General features: G+C 38.7%; 1 long non-coding RNA gene across 1 annotated transcript in view; it reads right to left on the reverse strand.

Moving 5' to 3' along the window:
• Positions 1–22,698, reverse strand: part of LOC126044480 (uncharacterized) — a 41,352-nt gene that overhangs the window by 3,796 nt on the left and 14,858 nt on the right. The window contains exons 3-4 of the long non-coding RNA XR_007507682.1: positions 14,281–14,548; positions 13,930–14,014 (exon numbers count right to left, since the gene is read on the reverse strand). This is a non-coding gene — a long non-coding RNA (uncharacterized LOC126044480). The remainder of the gene's footprint in view (positions 1–13,929; positions 14,015–14,280; positions 14,549–22,698) is intronic.

Consider the following 22,698-nt stretch of genomic DNA (forward strand, 5'->3'; position numbering starts at 1 on the left):
TCTTTAAAAGTACATTAGATTGTATTGTGGCTACAGTTGGAAATTAAAGGCAAAATTATTGTTAATTCTGCACACTCAGTCTAATGGAAACCTTTCAAAGATTACTATATGCACAAGAATATGGTAAGTCAAATCGCTCAAGTAATTTCTGCATGTCAGACTTCCTAAATAAGCTCTTGTACAAAGATATAACGAATTTTAATTGCATACAGAAAATGTCTGAAATCTAACCACAGGTATAACATGTTGTGCCAGCTATTTCAGACTTTTTTTTGTCCCTTGCATTTCATTTTGATCACCCTGTTAAGAATAAGTTCATATGCACAAAGAGAATAATTTTTCTTTTAAATTATTAATTAAAAGATTAATGCACACCTTCAGATCTCCCTTAAGAGCAATGTTCCAATATCTGTACAGCTTTTCATGAGGTGAGCAAGAGAGATCCAAAAACTATTCTTTTCTGTGGTCATATTTTCAGTGTTAACAAGAAAATTTAGCATCCAGTGAAGCACACGCCTCAAAACCTGCTACAAAATATCACACAGACTAGGCTGAGATATGGAAATAGCCTGTTAGAGAAACGCAGAGAAATGGCTAGAAATGAGGACTGCCCTGTTCAACATCCCAAGTCTCCCAGAACAACTTTACTGAGTATTCAAATCAGGAGGAGATTGCTATATACTGCTGCCACTCCACACCAATCCCATATTCTACCATGGGCTTACTGTTCCTACAGGGAAAATTATACAAATCCACATTATTTCAGTTGATTGGATATGCAAAATATCCCATTTTTTTCAAGAGGTATTAGGCAAACCTTCTAGACCAAGAATCCCAGCTCATGGCACGTATAATTTCCTATGTCTACCTTCAAAATGCCTAAGCAGCTCAGTTCTGCCAGTCCTGCTGTGCCAGCTCAAAGGCCAATGCTAAATATGCACTTTTTTCTTTTATTTGTGGCTTCTTTTTTGAAACATATACTCATTTCACAACATCCCCAGGGCCATCTGGTATCAAGTTGCCTTTCTAGGTATATCTGTCCATCCCCAAAGTATTGCCTGGCTTGAGCTCAGAAGTTAGGAAAGCTTACAGATAGAAGAAGGTAAATCAGATGTTAGTCAATAGAGAAAGACATAAATAAGTTTTTAAATCTATTATGTTACCATTCTCACACTGTGGACATGACTGATTCCTTTTCTGCTCATTTCTCTAAGCCAAATTTTTTTTGTATTATAAAAGACAAATTTTAAACTGCAGCAAGTACAAAGAAGTCACTGATCTCTCTTTTTTTTCTTTATGCACTACTTTTATAGGAAAAATATAATATCGCTTTGGGTCAATCTTCTGTGAAAATTCACAGAGTATTAAATAGCCTTACTTTCAGCGTCCATAATTTTAAATTGCATAAGCAACAGATGGGAACAAGGGTCATTTTATCCATTCTAGTGTGCGTTTTTTAAGTGTTGTACTTCTAGTTGTAGAACCTCTTAAATTGAGGCTTTATGTAAGAAATTACATAAAATAGCAGTTAGTTAAATTCACCATGGGAAAGAAAGACAAGAAGAAATAAATATGATAATAGGATGATTTAGAACAGCATGATCTCTTGATTGCAGTCTAAATATTAATACCTCTGTGTTTACTGTCCTAGTGCATGGAGAGAAAGAGAGGAGTCAGGATGACAGACTGCAGCAAGCACTCCTGGTGTGCAGCACCCAGGGAGTAGGACCACTCACTATTAATGAGCTGTGGACACGATTTGATTTGCCCATTCCTGCCATACAGAAAGGAAGAGGACTTAATTAATGACAAATTATCACTTATCTGATAATGCATATGGCTCCTTGCCGTACTCTGAAAATTACTTTCATAGTCTGAAGTTGCTCTTACTGTTTCGAAAGGTGAGGTGTTATATATTGACAAAAAACCATAAAGTCTTGGTTTTAACCTTGTTCCATAGTAGAAAGCAAAAAATAGCATAAAATAGCAGAACAAAAAAAAAAAAGCTATTTTAGCAGGTAGATTTTGGGCTGAATTCAGATTTTCATTTAGTTTCAGCTACAGACGCTCCCTTCTTTATGTTATAAGAAATTCCTATTCTGCCATTAAAGCAGTCTGGTAAACTACTAATTAGAACTATTAGCCTTAAATATCCTTTGAATTTTGTACATTCAGTCAGCACCCATCCCAAATTGTGCTTTGATCTTTGATGCAAATGTAGGAAGCATTCTCATGTCCTCCCTTGAGGAACATAGTCCTGTCACTTTAACTTTATGGTTGATGCTGCCTGGGGTTAATAATGGTATTGCTCCCAGATGCAATAAAGGAAGAGACCATGTTTTGCTGAGAAAGAGAATTAGACTCACAGTCCCTACAAACTCTTGAATTCTAAATGTCTTATTTGGCATTTGAAATATTTTATTTTGCACTGTATTATAAAAAGAAAATAATTTTAATATTTTTTATTGTCCGCAGGTAAAATGCAATGCTTCATTCTGCCACAGAGTCCCTTTTCCTTTAAGAACAGCTGTATGGATGACTTATTTTGAAAAGATTCCTTAGAGAACATTTTGTAAGACAACAATTGTAAATTAAAGCACAATTATAATTTATATTGAGTCCTTCTGGTCTTTTATGGTCTGACTCTTTATTAGAGCTACTATTAGCAACTCCCTGCAGAGCCTCTTTTTGTAATCAAAATGACAACTCATATCATCAGTGGTAAACATTGTTTGAAATGTAATACAACACTTCTTTGACAGAGGGGCAGGCACTTTTAAATTTACAGCCTAAGCCTACACTATCAAAACCAATGGAAAAGCTCATCAAATTCAGAGGGCTTCCGATTAGGACAAGAGCCACATAAATGAGGGTTTCAAGTGGCATTTTTATACTGATAAGAAAATCAAATCATTCCTTTGTGAATTTGCTGTTCTGAGGTGTGATCCTGCTTTCCAGTGCTGCTGATGCACTCCTTCCAATAAGTCCTTCACACAAAACACATAGGCAACCCCAGGAGCATCCCTTCTCCTCCAGTAATATCCACATGAGTGTCCATACTTAGGTTTCTACTTGCTTTTCTGTGATGTCTCTAGCCCATGATTCCAGTGCTTCTTTCTGCACAGAGGAACTAATATTGTCACAGGTGAAATTGTTCACCCTGTGAGCTTAGACTCGTTTGTACCCTGATGGCCATGGCACTCTTGTGAAGTGGGAGCTCAGGATTCATGTCTCTAATAAAAGTTATGAATTCAGTCCTAGGTTTTCCACTGCTTAGTGCTCCAGCCATTATGTTACTCAAAGGAGATAGTCAGCGTTTCTTTACTATGAACTGAACTCATCACCTTCAGTGTGTATTTGCTTGATAAATCGAGCCCTTCCAAGGACTTATGCATAGTTTACACACTTCTTTTCCTACCTCTGAGATACAACAGATGTTGGATGGGGACTTCATATCTCTGAACAGTGACATGAGAGCAAGTGAACAGTCCACATGGCAACTTTAGCCCTTAGTGGCTTGTGGGTGCCTACTCTCATCTCAGTCACTAATACATTTTAGTGCAGTCTGTCTGTCTGCACAAGTGCTTCTGTATCTGTCAGACTAGTGGAAAAGTAATTAGTCCAAAGATATTGTACATTTGACTTTTAATACAAATACAAGCAACTAGCAAGGCATTTTCAATTCTTCTTTCTATAACTAAGTAGCTAGATCACATACATCTGCAAGAATATCAATTCCTCCCCAGTGACCTGAAGAAAGTAGTTTTATAGCTCAGTAAAACACATTAAAGTGTGCATTCAAAGTGAAAAAAAAAAAGTAAAAAAAAATAAAAAGTAAAAAGGACCACCGTTATGAAATCTGTGGAGGATTTGCTTTTTTCTCCTTTTGGAAGTCATCCCTTGCTGTTCACAATTATCTCTTTTTTTACAAGCAAGGAGCTGCAATAAATGGAATTATATTTTCCCTGAAGGTAGTGCCTCAGTTCTAAGGGTAATGATTTTATGTATTTATATTGGGAGAGTAATTTGAATTGTGGGAACTACTTTTTTTTTAATATACACATTTAATACAAATGACGAAATGACAGTATTCTTATATGTGGTGTTAAAAAAAGGACTTTCTGAAAAGCATTTATACGTTTTGTCTCACAATTACATAATTCTTATACTAACCCTGCTGCCTACGTCTTCACATTTTCAAGAAGTGTGAATTTGACAGATCAGATGTCAGTTCAGAAAAAGTACACTAAAACTTGCAAAAGGTTGGATGCCATTCTGGCTACACCGATTAAAGACTGACACATATTTGGAACATGCCAGTTCAAGATTGAAGATGACAACAAAGGAAAGTATGAAGACATGGAAGTTGTGATTGATGGGTGGTACATTATTCTAAATTAATACTTAAACTGGGAGCTGACATAGTGGAGCAAAGAGAAAAATTATGTATTTTATCTGATATGTTGCCCCTCACAATAGCATATACTGAAAGTTCAGAGAAAAATACTATGCCTTTTATAGTAAACACAAAATATCAAGTTAACTCTTTATAAAAACCTCCTTTATAACACAAATCATACAAGCAAATGCCCACTTGATTTTTATAGTTGATTATGTATTACCATTTACTCTGTCAGACCCAACCTTATGATTCTGACAGCTTTAATATCTCTGTAACCTCAGCACAGTTATCTGCAACTCAGAGACTGCTGTCAAGGTCAAGGTCAAGAGTGCCAAAACCCAAATACCTCCATCTGGACTCTTCCATACATACCCCTTTCACTTTACCCCAGTGTCTCTAACTTCCCTCCCAGCATGATCTCCTTACCTTTATTTCCCAACATCCACCCCCCCTGCCTACATCCCCTATATTTCTATATCACCTATTTTTAATTTTCCCTCTCCAGTGTTTTCAGATGCCAGCACCAGGCTGCCTAACCCGTGCTTGTCAAGCAGTTTCTGATGCAGGGTTGGGGCGAGATGGGAGGACACGTGCACTGGGAAGGGGACTTCACGTTTCAGTGATCAGCTGGGCAATCTGACCACCTTTCCATATCACTTGCTTTTCCTTGCATCCTCAGATCCTTTCCTCATGGCCAAAAGAATTGTTCAGCAGGCTACAAATTGTGCAACCCTTCTCTTGGATTTCTAGCTGCTATGCAAAAGTGCCTCATAGGACAGATCCACATTGCATATCAGCAGTTGGCCACGTCTGATATGCAAAAATCAGTATGAATGTCCTTATAAGCATCTTCATAAGCCTGTAATTTATCTCCTTTACTTCCTAACCCACTCACAGAAATTATAAATGCCTCCAGCCCCATAAGACACTTCTATCTGCAATCTCCTGTGACATTTCAAGTTACGCTCTGCCTCCAGTGTGTTAGTCTTTCTAAAACAGAACAGTCTCCCTAAAACAGTCTAAGGTCTCTTAGTCAAGTCTAAACCAGAAGAACCCAAGGCTTTAACTTAGAGAAGTCACTATGGATCATAATCCCTACATCCTGTTTCTCCTCTGAGAAACACTTTCATCATTTCATATTTTGAGACACAAAAGTAGTACTAGAAGTAGGAATCAGTTTCAAATATTAAAAAACAAAGTTATAGACTCTAAACTCAGTAGTTCTGATTTTTTTAAAAATTTATATATTCCTTTCTCTTGTTAAAGAGTCTTTGTTCCATCTTTTTCATTCTTTATCTTTCCTCTCCCCAGTTTAATGTCCCTAAAACTTTCAAAGAAAGGAATAGACATGAAAAATACATCTGCTTTGGCCTGTCTGTGCAAATGTTAATTAGAAAGTAATAAGCAATGTTTTGTATGTGTTTCCTTACTAGTACACCACAACATGGTCAGTGCTAAGGCTACATGTTTTCAAGGGGAATATAGAATATTAAAAAATCAGAACAGTGTATTCTTTTTTGTGCAGAAACTGTGAAATTCCCAAATATGCAAGTAATACAACCACTTCCCTTGAGAAATGGAAATTAGTATGAACATGTGATAAGTATACTTCCATAAAAGACAGCCAATTTATCTGTTTTGGTAAGATCTGTTTCAATATTCCACTATTGTTATTTAATGTAGGAATTTTATGAGGGGAGTAAAAAAGCAACTGTTAAGATTCACTTACACTGCAGTGAGGTGCAATGTAGCTACCTCCAGTTTTACATGTGATCGTTTGAATACCATCCTAAGTTTAACCACAGTTTTGGAGAGAATTAGGTAAGCCATTTATTTCTCTGATGAGTACATGCAAGTGAATTAAAAAATCTGCAAAGTCACTACCAAAAATGTAGTTCTGCCCTTTACCTGACCTAACAGTGCATTTCCTCCTCTCCTTGCATCAGTACTACTACCAACATGCCCATCAAGCCTCCCGATCCAGCTGTGAACTAACTTTTTTTTCTTTTGTGCTATAATTATTTTTCAGTTTGATCAGCAGTTTGTTTCAACTAACCATAGAGTGCCAAAAGCCAATGCCAATACAAAGGTGGAGGTGAAAATATGTAGTAAAGGATGGACAGGAGGGTCCTAGCATCCCTTTGGGCAGCATCATGACCTGAGTATTCAAACTAAACTCATGATACAGCAGGTTAGCCACAGACACACACTGAGTGCTTCTTGTGTCCATACGCACTGAACGTTAGCTTTGATACCCTCTCATACAAGACAGTGTGCAACAGACACACCTTTTGACAAGCTGACAGGCAAGGTAACAGATTTTAAAGCCACAAGGGAAATTTCTCAGAGCAGCATTCTGTTTGCAAGTAAACTGCTGTAAAACCCCCTCTGCTTTTGGAAGTCGAGCTCTTTCCTGCAGAACAATCATGGGATGCTGAGTGTCCCAGCCCCAGCACTGAAAATGGAGAGTCAAATTCACAAGTATAAGCCTGTATTTTGAGCACTGGAAAATGAGAGGGTTTCCTCTACTTGCAAATTCTTTCTCCAAGAAGGGGGGATAATCAAAGCAGCTCTTTAGCAGTAGAACTTACACTACTGTCACGGTTCCTATCTATTCTTTACCCATCAAAACTTCAGTAAAACCCTGATATGTAAGACAAAGGCTTTTACAACTCTTTTTTTAGTCATCTCCTATAATCTAATTCTTCCATGACTGTCTTTTTTTCATTCTGGAAGTGACATTTACTGCAATTCTTCATAAACCCCTGAGAATTGGATTCCTTGCTCCTGGAATCGAATAAAGTATGTGCACAGCCTGTCAGCAGGTCACATGTATCCTGCCAACCTATATCTAATAGATTTTTCACTTTTCATCAGTGGATTTCAAGACAGTATGTAGTCTGCCAAATTTACTAAAAAGCTTGCTACAGTATCGCACTTTCAAAATGTGCAATCTGTCAAAGCCAGAGCTCAAAATGTCTGCTACGATGAAAGTCTGAAAAATCTGCTACGGTGTTGGCATTCATTCAGAAAATAATGAGTATATCAACAGAGAAGGAGGGGAAAGGAAAAAAGTTGTGGGGGAGGGGGGAAGAAGTGGAGAGGAAAGATTACTCCTAAATGTAATTTGCTAGAATCTGAAGCAGGAATTCTTTATGCAAGTGTAATCCAGTTTCATACAAATTCCTCCAGGATGACAGCATGTTAATAGATAAATAGTCTGAGTGCTACATTTAATAACACTGATGAAAAGATAATTTATCATAGATTTGACCACAACTGTACATAGCAAACCTTAATATTGATTCAAACACTGAATACATTTAGCAAACAGTAGAAGACAGCAAAATTGCTTGCACTGCTATTAAATATTATGAGATGCTATATAGGGAGAGTATCATAAGAGATAGGTGGAGAGAGTAGGGATGCTTAATTTATTAACTGAAATATGAAGGAAACTGAAGCAATTTCTGAAGACTTGGAAGTACAGGCAAACTTCAGTTTTAAAATAGACACCACCACTAGCAACAAAATATCCAAGGACTGTGAAATGCAATTCTGAGAACTTTCCTTGCCTGTTTTCCTTCATCCTGTCTTTTAGAATACATGTTTACATTCAAAGAACATAAAGAGAGGCAAAAAGAAGAGGGGAAAGACCATTTAGAAAAGAGAATATTTGCATATTAAAAACAAGTTCTTGTGTACCTACTTGAACAGCTGACAACACAGGCAAGTTTTCCTGAACATGATGCTAAGCTAGTGAAAGGACTGCAGTAGAATTTTGAATTCAAAGCACTGCAGAAGAGCTGCTTTACTCCATGTGAGGTACCTCTGAAAACATGAGGTTACAGAAAGTTCCTTGAATATAGGAAGCAAATGCATCCGTAACACCATAGCATTAACATGTCTGAATCCAACCACTTCTAGAAGCAAGCAAGGAAATTAATAGTAAGAATATTGACCAACAACAAACAAACAAACAAAACAAAAAAGCCACACACACACAAAAAAAACCCCAAACAAACAAACAAAAAAACAACAACAAAAAAAATACCCCAAATTTGGAGAAAGCTTGTGCAGTTTGCTGCAATCAAGGCGGCTACCGAGCTGATTGAAACCAACCAAGCAGGCTTACAATGGGCAGGAGACAACTCAAATAAACAGGGCTTGTGAACTAATTTGCATTGCCAGTTTGAATTTTCTCTATTAAAAAGTTAGATATTCATTTTCTATTCTAATAAAATATGGATTTGTTGTTTATTTTAAGTGCCTTAGGTCTTATTTGGGAGTCTCACTGAAAATCTCACTGAGGCTATCTCAAAACTGAGTTCATGATTATATTGGAATTGCTCCCAATTTAGACAATAACAGTACTTCAGTACCTTTTTTCATGCAAAAGGAGAAAAAAATTATTGAATCTTTGAGATTATGTTTTTGTGTTTAGTTGTCATGTTCCTAAAAGCACTACAAAGTTTCCCAGGTGACTTTGGCAATAGAAGCCAAATTCTTTAGTTGCCTTTAAGCAACAAAACTCAGAAGTGGCTTACCATTTCATAAAAAACACTAAGAAGATTATGGTTTTTAATACATAATATTTTGAAGCATCTTTAATTAGTCCCTCTTTCATTTCCCCTCCTGCTTCCATACAAACATCCTGAACAGGGGGTTCATATCCATAAATTTTGTTTGCATAAGCAAACCACATTGAGGAAGAGTCCAGTAGAGTTACTGAAGTTGAATGAGTGCTTCATAATTTAGCACTATGGCCACAAACCGAGATTCTATTCTATAGGCTTCAGAATAGTGATTTCTTCCCAAATGTAAGTATAGTAACTTAAAGTAGATAAATTGCAAAGTTTGTCCTGCAATCTGTTAAACAAATGCAGCCAGAACACATTAAAAAAATATGTAATTTTAATGTAGTCAGCATCATGGAAAAACATCACAGCCAGGTCTCTTGAAGCTCCTGCAAACACTCTTATTTTCTAATAGAGATGGTCTATAAGGTCCATTTTCACCATCTTTCTCCTGCAAAGAAGTTAGGAAGTGTGTGGGCTTCAGTCCTTTTACATACATCACAGTTTTGTATTGGCAAACTGAGAAATCACATTTAAATGTTTACAGGTTCTGCCCTGTGGGATCTTCAGAAGGCATCTTCGAATTTTGTTAAACTGTGCCTTCAGCATAAGTATTACAAAATTGTTTCAGTATGTAGAGAGAAATCACACATCAGCTTAACAAGATTTAGAATTTCATTTCTCCTTCTCTGCAGAAGACCATCAAAACCAGCAGCCTTGATGGTCAACCTGTGCCCTGCTTCCAGGTTTATGTATTGTTTTATGTTACAGTTCTTTAAGTGATTGCCTCCCGCAGCACAATGTAGAGACTTTGGATTGCAATTAAGATGCCATCATCTCAAATGTTCTTCTTGCAAGCGTCAAAAAGGTACAATAGTTCACTAATGAGTCAAAGCTGCAAAGACTCCAGCACCTATTGTGTGTGAAGAACGTCAGCAGTTTTTGTTGATTTCATTAAGTAGGAGTGTTCAAAAGGCTGCAGATTTAGGCTCAGCAGCTGGAACTTTAAAGCATATGTCTACATAACTGTTTTAAGTTCGACCAGAATGCAGCTTTCGAAGGGAATTTCCTAATCATCCCCATTTAGAAATCAAATTCCATTTGATTTACAGTACAGAGCAGTACCAGTGTCTGAACTCCGCTTCCACATAAAATGTTTTGCCTGAAGTTTTTTGAGATCTTATAAGCTTCCAAACTGATGTGAACAACTGTGCTCCGTCACAGCCTTTCCCACTCTTAAATGGTTTGTTCTCACTTGAGTTTCTCTACTTGTCTAAAAAGGGACTTCTCAATACACTACAGGATGGCCAACATGTACGTAGATGTTCTTTGCAGGACAACCTCTCTGTGTTTTTTTCTTTAAAACTCTAAAAAATAAGGTGCAATTTGAGAACCAGCTTTTATTTTGGAGTGTGAATGATAGGAAAAAAAACCACAATAGAAAAACAAGCCATAAAATTAAAACAATCAAAAACTAAGAACAGACTTAGGGCATGTTCTTTGGAAGACAAAGCCCACACCAAGCCTCAAGGAATTCTGGGCTTGCGAGAGGACTGCAGACTGGATCAGCTCCTTTCCTTTATCCCAGAATAAGAATCCCATCTAAATTAGCTTTTGATGATGTATAACATTAGGGGAGAAAAATATACACTAGTATTATAAAATCATCTCTGTAAAGTGATCTTTTGTTCCACCAGCTAACTAACCTACTTTTAGTAAAACTATTTGGTTGCATACCCTAGAAGGAGAGAAATGGAGCTGAGCTGGCACAGTTCCATAATAAGGAGTTAATAGAAGTGGGATTGTATCTGTGTCCCGATCTGGAAGGGACAGAAGTGCTTTTGTTTCTTTGCAGTGGTATCCTGCAGGAAAGTTAAGTCGCAGAGAGAGAATCCAATAGAGAAGTGATAATACTGCATAGGTTACAACCTGTCCAATGCCCAAAGATACACGTACATATCATGGAGATTATTAACACTTTCCAATTTTAGGTACCGAATTTAACCACCTACTCTCACTTACAGCCAACAGAAAGAGAAAGATATCTTTTGCCAAGGCGAAAAAAAGAGATTCCTTGATCTAAACTGCCCCTGGAGCTGACTCCTTCTTGCTCACTTCCTGCACTGACTGTACAATGGAAGCGCAGAGAACAGCCAGCTACCTTAAATACTGAGAAATTCGCTGATGTAAATATCCGCCAGTGTGCCTTTCCCAACCTCATAGATACTGACAATTTCAAACACAAGGGGTCTGTTTTATATACTATCTAAAGTAATCATTCCTCTGCTGGCTTTGTCAGGTAAGTCAGTCCTATGAAGTTTTATAGAACTGACAGTTGTTTTGAAAGTTAGGATCATCCCAAAAATAAGGAGACTGAAGGCTTTTAGGAATGCTATTTTATTTCTCCTTTCTTTTTCTAAAAGACAGACTGTACACAGTTTCTTGAGGAAAACCACTTTTAAATGAAAAAAAGGGGCTGAACTCTTTGGTTGCAACAGCCTCAGCCACAGGCTGCAGAGTTATAAGAGAATGGTACTTCCAGTAGAATGATTAATTCAGAACTTGATTGAGATAACTTGACTGTTTTGTAAGTGCCTACAGACAAGCTGATCTTCCTCATGTTTTTTGAAGATTCAAAGGAAATATTTACAGACAGTGATTACAAAAAGTGATATGGTGAAATTACTGAAAGATTGAAATATTTGTGGAAGTTCTTTTGCAATACTGTATTTATCTGTTAGACCAAAACAAATTCTTCTTAGCTGAATAGGCTTCATACATTATGAAAAGTAGAAAGGTTGAACGTGCTGCTCATCATAAGACCACTGGTACACTTCATCAAGTTATCTGTATCGGACAAACTATCATCCTGTTGCTTCAGCCCAAGCTGTGCAGTAGGCAGTGATGGGATAAGTATGACTACGGAAAAAGCCCACTCCTAATTAACTGCACCTCATTCTCTGAAAAAAATCATTTTAGCTAAACATTTCATTTTTTCAAAGCAGAAGAATTTCACAGAAGCATCAAGAATGAAGACGGGGAGATACACCAAAACAGACTGCGGCAGATCCAGCTCAGTTCCTTGGACTGCCCAAGTGAGGAGCCAAGACTTTATCAAGCTGAAAACCCAGCCCGCATACCACACACACGCACATTACATGATGTACTTAATGTGATACTATGCATCAATCTCAAGTGATAACTGCATTATTATTAAATATATGCAATAGATACTGCACTAGTTTATTCGCCTACATTTCCCAAGTGCAAGTACCCTGAAATCATCTTTGAAACCCAACTTCTGAAATCCATAAAGAAAGCAAAAAGAGTGTTTTCCCTGACTGATGCCTATGAACAGTCTTTGAAGTGAAATTTTATTTTTCAGTATAAATGTTTTGTCAACTGCTTCCTTTCTCACTTACACAGTCATGAAGTTCAACACGTATTGCCCCATATTGAAACATATGAGTCTCACAAGCCACCTGGCCTGTATATTCCCCTTATCTACTCACAGTTCATTTCATTTATTATGCTATTGACACAAGCTTCCGTGCAGTGGTTCCATCGGGCACCCTTGCGTCCCCGCTCAAATCCAGGGCTCAGCGCCAGCAGTCACAGCAAACATCCCCTCGCAGCCAGCGACCGGGCGGCAGCTCCCGGCTGCGCTTCCCTAGGGCTAACCCCGCGGGGTGGGAAGCGGCACCTCTCCTCAGCTCCCAACAAACGCTAGAAGCAATAACCTCCTTCCCAACCGATGAGCCTCAATTCTAGCGCTACCAGCCGCATTTACAATATTTTCCCTTCAGGGGACTTTTAGCATTAGATGTGCCAGGAATTTCATTAAAACGCAACAATGACTTAACAGCTCAAGTCTTCGGCAGTTTTCCCTGGGAAAAACTGGCAGGATGGATTCCGAGCTGCTCTTCCCGTTACACAACGCCACGGTGCTTCCTACACACACCACTGAGTTACAAGGATGCTTTAAACATGCATTACTCTTCCCACTCAAACGAGATGTCAGTTTTAATGTCTGCTAATAACACAGAAGTATTTTGGTGATTCAGAGTGTGGCGGCTGACTCACAACTCACTTTGCGCTATTGAATTCAAAGGACAAAAGCCTTGCGAATGTGAGCTTCGATTTCGAAGAAGAGGTTTGCTTCTGGAAAATGTTTAAGCTAGGAAAAAGCCTACTTGATTTTTTTCTTTTTTTTTATGAATATGTTGTTAATAAACATTCCCATTATCAAGGTGGGTCCCTCAGGGTCAGGCACGGGGAGCGGTGAGGGCTCCCCTGGAAGATCTAGCCAGCCAGGGCCTGGCGGCCAGGGCCTGTCCCATTCCAGGAGCAGGGAAGCCGGGGGCAGCCCCAGGCATCAGGCACCGCTCTGGGGATGGGGCCGAGGCCGGGGCCGGGGCTGGGCTGAGGCCGGGCTGGAAGGTGGACCCACGGGTGGGCCCGGGTTGGCGAGGCCCATGTCTGGGCAGGGCAGGGCTGTGGGGAGCTGGAGAGCGGCCCTGCTGGGGCATCGCTGGGGCAGGGGCTGACGGTCCCGGGGGGATGACATGGGGACCTGGGCCATGGACAGGGTGGGGGGAGCCCCAGGGGGCTAAAATGGAGCCCTGGGCCATGGGCAGGGCAGTGCATGTGTATAACTGCTCACAGGAGGGAAAAAGGAAGAATCAGCCCTTCAAGGCCACACAGCAACTCAAACTCCTTTAAGGAAGTTCAGCCCAAAATTGCTGCCGGCCCCACATATCTGGCTGCCCAGACTCTCCATTGTATAAATATCAGATAACAGCAACTATGGACTTTTGGAACACAGGACTGCAACACACAGGACATTGAAATTGGAAGCACTGTGCAAGAACCTGAATTTTGCATAGAAAAGCAACATACCCAGTGATCTGGAGTGATATTATATGCCCACACATAACTGATTCAACAGACCTTGTTTTTAAATGGACATAAATCTTCCACACGGTGTTCACATTTGCTCTCCCAGAGTGCCTCAGAAACCATGCATCTTCTGCCCCTGCCCCACAAAAAAAAGGAAAAAAAGTGACACGCTGATGGAGAACTGAGCTTTGGGGTTTTTTCTGCTTTTAAACCAGATAGTAAGTGGTTCAGAGCAAGTATTTTGTAGATTGGAATAGTATTTCATTATTGCCTAATCCAAAGACATTCATCAGAAACCCTTCATCTTACAGGTTAAACTTGTAATGAATTCAAGTTTTCCTTGTTTCACCGAGATTTTTGCTTCTACCTTCCCACCTCCAGTGCAGTTACTGTCTCACATACCTTAAAATGGGAAACAAGAGGTTGTTTTCTGCCCCCCAGCACTAGTTTCTTCCCAAGCCCCACATCTGCCTTCGGGTGCCCCAGAATGCTCCCTCTTCTTTCCATAGCGGTGGTTGCGCTGGTCGAGGATGGGGCTACCCCATGCACCTCCGCTAGCCCTGGGGCAGGTGTGCCTGACACTACCGTTCCTCAGGCCTTTCTGCTTCTTCTTCCTGGGGAGATCTGTAGGTTCCCGAGAGTTCTCCTTTCTCACTTTTCAGATCAGCAACTGTAAGAAAGGGGAAACAAGAAACAAGAAAGTAACAGCAGCTTAATTTCAGCTTATTCTTTTCATGAGAATAGGGGAGCTGATTTTCCCCAGGTTCTGGACCCTTTTGTTCACTTCACCATTCTCGTCAGAGAAACAAGCAAATTCCTTTATTTTGTTAAGGGGTTGGAGCCAGCAGAAGCTCCCTCCTGACTCAGCTGTTTTCCTCCTGGTGGCAGAGAAGTGCAGAAAGCAGTCAGTTCTTGTGACTTTTCAGTCCTCTGGAATAACAGTAGTACCTAGCCCATCAAAGCTTCATTTGCAAGAGCATTATCCATCTATGTAATGTTCCATGAACTTTCGAAAACATTTCCCAAGTCTTCTAGGGGTACAGACTTGAACCCTCAGGATTTAAAAAAAAGGGGGGGCTAGGGGGTTTGAATGACAGTACATCAGCCACATTGTACCTTACACATTTGTAGCAAGACTGTCACTGTTTCAAATTACTAAAAATATTGAAGGGAGTTTCCTAATATTAGCTTTTTTCTAATACACTAGAAAGCCTGCTGTGATGGAAGACAATGTTTCCTCAGCTAAGACACATGTTTTGTGGTCTCCCAGCTCTGAGTTCTTACTGTCTGTCCTTGACAAACCCCATGCGATGACAGGAAAATTGAACTCTGCCATCAATTAACGTTCAGAATAGATGAGCATATGCCTTGGTAAATATTATTAATATGAAGAATATCTTAAAAATAATTACTTGCACTCAAAGGGAAAGCATAAATATCAATCCAGACATTTAGAGCTTGAAAGTTTTTCTACATAAAAATCATGACACTAATTTTAAGAAAAATCAAGTGGTTTGTTTTAGGACGGGTCAATTTAAAATTAAAATACTTTTCCTTCTCTTAAAACTTAGTGAACAATGTGACATAAATTATAATATGTTCTTTTATTGTCTTTCCCTAAAATAGAATGGTAGGAGAGAGGAAGACATTAACATCTATATAAAATGTGAACCATTAACTGTAAACTAAGAAACAGATTTAAAAATGCACAAACAATAGGAAACAGAGACTACTTACTGTTAAGTTCAATACAGTACATGATTCACAGAAGTGAATTTAGAGCTACGAGGAAAAAAAAGTTCCAATTTCTGTTCACCCAGTTCAAAAAATGGGGCATTATATTGACATTTAGGATCCACATTTCTCTCTTTCTCTCTTAGTAAAATCCAAAAACTTGATCCTATTTTACCATAGATCACAACTATCCAAAGCCAATACATGTGAAGAGGAAGAAAAGATTCTGAAATTCCTTCTTCTCTAGCAATGTCTTTGAAACAGGTCTGTTTACTCTATTTTTTACTGCAGAATTTCTTAGCCAAGAACTATCTCTATGTCAATCATGCAGACCTTTCATAGGCTTAATCAGGTATTTTAAGCTAGCAAGGGGTATCCCAATTTAACATTTATTCTCCAAAGTTCTGCCATCTCTGCAGAAAACATGTTTCAAAACAGTGACAATGTCACATTGCCATCCACAGTTCCTACTGTTCATAACGGCAGCAAATCTTTGGCCAAATACATCTCCAAGTGTTTTCAGTTAACCAGGACTGTACATCCCAACAACATGTATATTCACAGCAATAATATGAACAAAATGCAGACATTTATCCTTTAGAATTATTTCTACTGCTTAAATGTAAAAAGTTCCATTATAGATATAAGTAGTCAGACACAGCATCTATTTATCAAATAATTTTCTCTCTTTACTCAACAACATAAAACAGTCACCCTCTTTAGTCAATACATCATCTCTAGTCTAAAAACTTCCAACAAATACAAATATTTCTGAGAAACAGGCACACAGATTCTCTTTTAGCAACATTTGTTTACACCAGAATGGAATCTGTGCAGATGAAACCTACAGTTCATCTTAAAGTATTTGGACAAACTATTGCCAAGATTTTCCACATAATTGTCTCATTTATTTTAATTCATTCTCCTAAGCTCAATACATGTGAAATAACCCATAATCTTACATTCCTAGTGACCACTGGAATGACTTCATAAAATGTCATCAATATAAAGCATATGGAATAAAATACTAAGCATATATCAATGCTGTATTAAAGGAGAAGGGAAAAGTGCACTTTCAAACATTTCTGCTTTGCCATTCTAGCCTACCAGCCATTTAGCCTATAAATCAACGGATTTACTCTTTTATAGACTCTATTCTTTCCTTCAAAAATGGACTGATCCATCATTATTATTATCAAAAACACTATGTTCATTGGCTATGAGTGTCTTTCTGCAGGGACACATCAACTTTAAAAAAAAGCCAGGCAAGCAGACCATTAAAATCCCAAAATCAGATATAAAAGTGTAACACTAAATTAGTTGAATCATTGTTGGGTTTGATTTTTGGCTGTTCCTTAATTTAATACACAATCACAGTTGTAATTATTCTTATTCTGAAAATATCTGATGCACTCATGCAAACCAATAGACCTTGGAAACTAGGAAGTGCATACCTTTGTGTTCATGTTTTAACTTTTCCTTGAAGGTGCTTTGCAAGACCCGTAGCTCATACAAATAAAATTAAAAAAAAAACCAAGCCACAAGCGAAAAATCCTAAAGGTAATTAGTATATCATTCATTGATCAATATCATCTCTTTCAATTATTTAAATACTGCATGCTTAAATCTATTCTGTAAGATACTCAGCTATTGCAGGTGGGAAGTTAAGCATTTCTAAAGGAAAACAGTTTTGCTACTACTACTTGTTTCAGAACTTTTTTAGTAATCAGCTCTGATTTTGACATTAGATGCACAGCAGCTGGAGCAGCAGGCGATCCAGGCCCTTTAAACACAATACCTACAAACACACAGGTGATTTATAGAAGTGTCCACGTTAATATTTTCAATTCCTGAGTTCATGAAAGGAGATTTTGACTGCAATCAAAAGTTTGACTCAATTTGAATGATTACTTCCTCATTAAATGTTAAATATATTAAGTAGCCACTATGCCAAAAGACCCCTTTAAACAATTACACCTTCCTTTTACTAAGAGCTGATATATAGGCAAAAGCTTCAGTTTGAAACAGGCACAACACTAATAATTGAGAGGATACACAGGCAAAGGGAAATACATAAGAGCTGAAAATTAGCCTTTTGCAGGAAAATAAGAGAAGGTTTGTGGAACTAAAAGGAAATGTGTGCAGCACCCATACATTCAAGCAGACGGCAGCTATTTATTAGTGACCCACAGGACTGTGGTTTCAACATTGAACTTGCATCTGATTTATCCTTAAAAGCATCTACAGTAACACTAATTCCTCTGTGCAATGAAGCAGACTTCTCTGCTGTGATAAGAGGGATGCCATTGTATCCTTCTCTCTCTATAAATACCTTGTGTATACAGCAGTTCAGATGACCCAGGATTTCAGTATGAAATTTACAATAGGAAGTTAGGCCACAGGAGCCCCAGCATACTCTAATATTGTTATGGATCACAAAGGCTGTGGACAGCAAGCTGTAACATAACGCAGCTGGAGTGAGACTGTGCATTTAAAAGCATATTCTTACCCAAACCTATTCCCTTGACATTTCAGAACAGAAGATGTATACATTCATTCTGACTTCTTGACTGATGAGAGCTTTTCAGGACAGAAAATTCTTGCTCTGTATGAAGCTTTGTATAACAGAGTTGTATTGGTCAGATAATTCAGAGCAAATGGAATAAGCTTGCTTAGAGGGATTGCTGTGTGTAGAGTTCACTCATTGAAGAAAACCAAAAAGCTAAACCATGAGTCAGCCTCAAAGGATGTTGAAAAAGAAGAGGCTCTGCAGGCTGGTTTTGCATTTTTATCCTCTAAACAAAGCTTTTTCTAAAGGGGGTGGTATGATTTCTCAGACTTTTTGGTGGCAAAAGAAAAGATGAAGTAACAGTAAGCTGGAAAAACAGTTGAGTTTCCTAAGGCACTGCAAAAATCATGTAATTTTTGGCATTTACAGAGATGAGCTAACTTGTTTAAAAACACATATATTAAGGTTGCTTTGCAGATGACCAGTTCTCAATTCCTCTGTGTAACCATGCCAATGACATTCTCAGCTAGTTGGATTAAAGCCTCTGAAAACTAACTCACTGAAAGACAGATTGTGCCATGTTCTGAACCAGTGCTTCAGGTTTCCAAGCCTTTTACATGTCTTTTCAGTTTCTAGTATAGCTGTTAGGCTCCTAGCAGTCATTGAGCACAAGTCTGGAAACTAAAATGACCTAGTGAGGATCAGGAAACCTTCCTTAACGCAAATGACAATGTGTGGGAAAAGGGAATAGAGAAAAGAATGGGGGGAAATAGGCATCACAGCATTCAATTCTCCCCATACTGCAAAAGAAAATGTGATTGCCTGGATTCTAGCATCTCCAGAAGTTATGAATGAGACATACATGGCATCAGCTATGGTTAAAAGCTCCATTTTAGCCTTCATAGTTTGACAAATGTAACAAAATGGGATGTGCTCTTATATTAAATGTAAGAAGCAACAAGTTACTGACTGAGGTACTGGAAACGGTCAAAGCTCTAGGTGGCAACGACAGGGCAAGTGCAGGAACAAAATTGTGAACAGAACATTCAGTATTTCCACTGTTCCCCAGTGTTCTCCTTACACTGGAAGATGGGAGATTTTTGATCCTTTCTCTTGAGAGTTGTAACACAGTTGGACTAATGCAATTTCTAGCCCAAAGAAATGATAAAATTAGACAAAAGCTAAAACCAAACAAAAGATATAGGTGGTTCAAAATTTCTTCACAATCTCCTCTGTAACAGATCAGGGAAATATAGCAGCAGAAACAGAGTATTTTTCTGGGGCCAATATCAGTGAGATCAGTCCTTGGACCATTTACTCAAATCCTGAGAAGTGCTGAAATAAAAAAAAAACCCTGATGTGCATTGATCATATTGCAGAGAATTTGGCTACTGGCAACAAGATAAAAAAATTAACAAATACAATTAAAAAGAAGACAGAAATCAGGCTTACTGTTACTGCCAGCAAAATCACTTACTGTTTTTTCTGAATTGTTCATTGACAATGCAGAAGTTAAACTCCCTCCTGAGCACGTATGCTCAGTTGTCTCGATGGAGCATTCCCAAATCGCTGCACAGAACAACTTGCCCAAGTCCCACTAGCCAGATTAGGAACAACATTCAGACTCCTCTGCTTATAAGGATGGGGCATACACTTTTTAAACGCTCACTGAATGCTGTTGCTCCTTCCCCATGACCACCTCACTGTTTCATCTTTCTTTGCTCCTGGGATATTCCAAGTTCCACAGCCAATCCTTCTGCCTTGCTGAAGGTGCTGTTACTGTTCAGGTAGACAGAAAACTCTCTTTGACTTCAATGATTGCAGTTCACTGTACATTGAATTGTTTCAGTTGCTGTAAAACACAAATGGTGAGTTCTTATTCACTCTAAATGTGATACGAGAAGAACTAGTCATCAATGCTTCACATGTCGAAGCTACATACTTTCAACAAAGCTGGCTGAGGATGGCAATGTCACAGGAAAAATTGATTGCATGGTTGTGTTTCCCTGGCAATTTAAAGATACAAGTGAATCCACTTGTTACTTTCAACACTCCTCAAAATTCTACCAACTGTGCAAACAATATGTCTAATGGCACTAGACTAGGAGAGCCTGCTTGAAATTAGGTATGTGCTCTGAATAAGAATATCATTGGAAAGCCTGAAACAAAAACTCCCCTGAAACTACAACATGGCATGAAGCATGATATGTCCTCTGCTATCTGCAGTGGAATCAGAGCACCCGTGAACCCAGATCCACAACAGCATCAGCTCCAAGGAACCTGAACCCAGTTCTTGTTTTGCAAGAAGTCATAACCTGTGAGCTAAATCAAAACCAAATCTCCAAAAGCACTCATTCTGGCCTTATGATATACTATTACATAAGAGGTAATAGTTCATGTAATTAGAGTTTGTATGCATAGACTGAGACGCCAGGCTGTAGAGCAACATTTACTTTGAGCAGGCTTGTGACTTGGATTACATTTCTCTGTGGAAAAGAAGCATTACACATTAGTGCAAGTGGAAGATTTAGGGCATAAATAGAGCACCCATTTACTCTGATAAAACACAGGTGGGGACACCTTATTCCCCAGGGAAAGGAAATAGTTGACAACTGGTAAGGGTAAATCTCAGACCAGATATATATCTTGCAGCACTACAGAAAAATATGGAAGAGAAATAATGAGGAAAATATCTACAATAGTGAGTAGAAAATGGTAATAAATGGGATCCCACCTCTCCCAAAATTAGAAGGATCTTCCTCTGGCACAACATGCACGCTGTATGAAACTGCGTGGACAACCCAACTTTCCTGGAATCTGCATCATTCACATAAGCAAACAGAAAAGAGCAAGTCAGTTACCCATACAAATGGGGCATGCCATTGCAACAGCCTAAGGGTTAAAATTCTGTTCCTCTCTATATTGGAGAAGAAGCGATGCTCACCTGAAGCTCTGCATCTCAAAGAGTTTCTAATGAGATGGCACATGCTGCCGACTGTGGATCAGAAATCTACTTTAATCCTCATGGTTTGACAAATATTGTAGAGTGAGCTGTGGTCTTACCATACCCCAAGTAGGAAAACTGGGTTCAAGGCATTTCTCAGATGCTTTGCTTTCTCAAAAGATTGTCCTCAGAACCAAGCCTGAGACTACAATAAAGCAAGTTGCACACCCCAGCACCACTGTTGAAACAGCTGTTCCATAAAGAATGGAATACATGATCTGTAGTCCAGAAGAATAGATCAAGGAGGACCCTAACAGTGCAGACCCATTGTTCACCTGCTCTAAAAACCTGAGGTTCTGCCAATGCTTCCCAGCGTAGCTGCTTTTGCTTTTTGCAATTACTGGGTAAAACTGTAGTATCAGCAGCAGGGGCTATGATCTATTGGCTGTGTTCTTTGGAAAGGAATAGCTTAATCACCTTTGAGCATCAGTGGGAAAGCAACCTAATCACAAGCCATGAGAAACCGTCCTGATAAGCCCAGGGAACAACTGCAGCACTGGAAATGGAAAATAAGGTCCTGTAACCTCATGGTTAGCAGACATGCTAAGCAAGTCATGTTTCCTGGACCAGTAACACAGATCTCCCAGTGAAAGAAAAGACTGAGAAAATCAACTATATCATCACCCCCTCTCTGCTGGGAGGCTCCAGATCATTTGACAAAAGTCTCAAAGTCACAATTAAAGTCAGTCTGGGTTAGGCCAATCACAAAAAGCCAATGCCAAGGAATGTTACACTCTGCTACCAGGTGACTATTGATCTCTAGATGCAGTGAAAGCTGTGACTTATTTAAAGAGAATCCATGGAGATTTAAGAACCCCAGAAGCATAGACAGAAGTTTCAAAACTGAGGAAACTCTGACATGCTTATACCTAGTCAGAGAGCCAAGAAAGCCAGGATTCGTGTTATGCTACATACGCAGCTAGGTGCTGTCATTGGAGTGCAAATTTGGAATAATGTAGGTCCCCAGTTTTTCATAAAAGAATCTGAGTTCCCTACAAAGAGGTGTCTCTGAGAAAGCACACTCTTGAATCTGGTAATAAACCCATCTTCTCAAAGTAAAACACAAACCATGAGGTTTTATCCATAGTTTAAAATACCACATAGTTCCAAGGATGTGCACCTGAAAGAAATGAAAACAACTGTGATCATCCACAGTGAAAAGCTTTAGTACGTTAATTATAGTCTCTCTCTTTCCAGCGAGGAATATATTTGATGATATTTGGGATGAATTTTGAAATACTTATCATGCTTCTCCAAATATGACATTAACATTTGCTCATGCTGTGCATTGGATCTCTGTTTGAAAGAGAGAGGCAAGAAATATTTATCAGAGTGAATTCATAATACAGACATGTTGTTCCAAAACCTGCAAGGAGAACAAAGATATTATTCTGAAACTAAATGGACTACCTTAATCAGTAAGCCACTTGAAATTAAGTCTAAGAATAACTGTACTTTCAGCCATCTCCTGCCTTTTCAGTTGTTTAAAAACAAGTAAGTATTATCTTTTATGATGTCTGAATTTTTAAACTAAAATTGAGTTTTAAATATTTAAACAACAGCTAAATAACAT

This window comes from Accipiter gentilis, chromosome 11 (assembly GCF_929443795.1).
Source record: "Accipiter gentilis chromosome 11, bAccGen1.1, whole genome shotgun sequence".
Lineage (NCBI taxonomy): Eukaryota > Metazoa > Chordata > Aves > Accipitriformes > Accipitridae > Astur > Astur gentilis.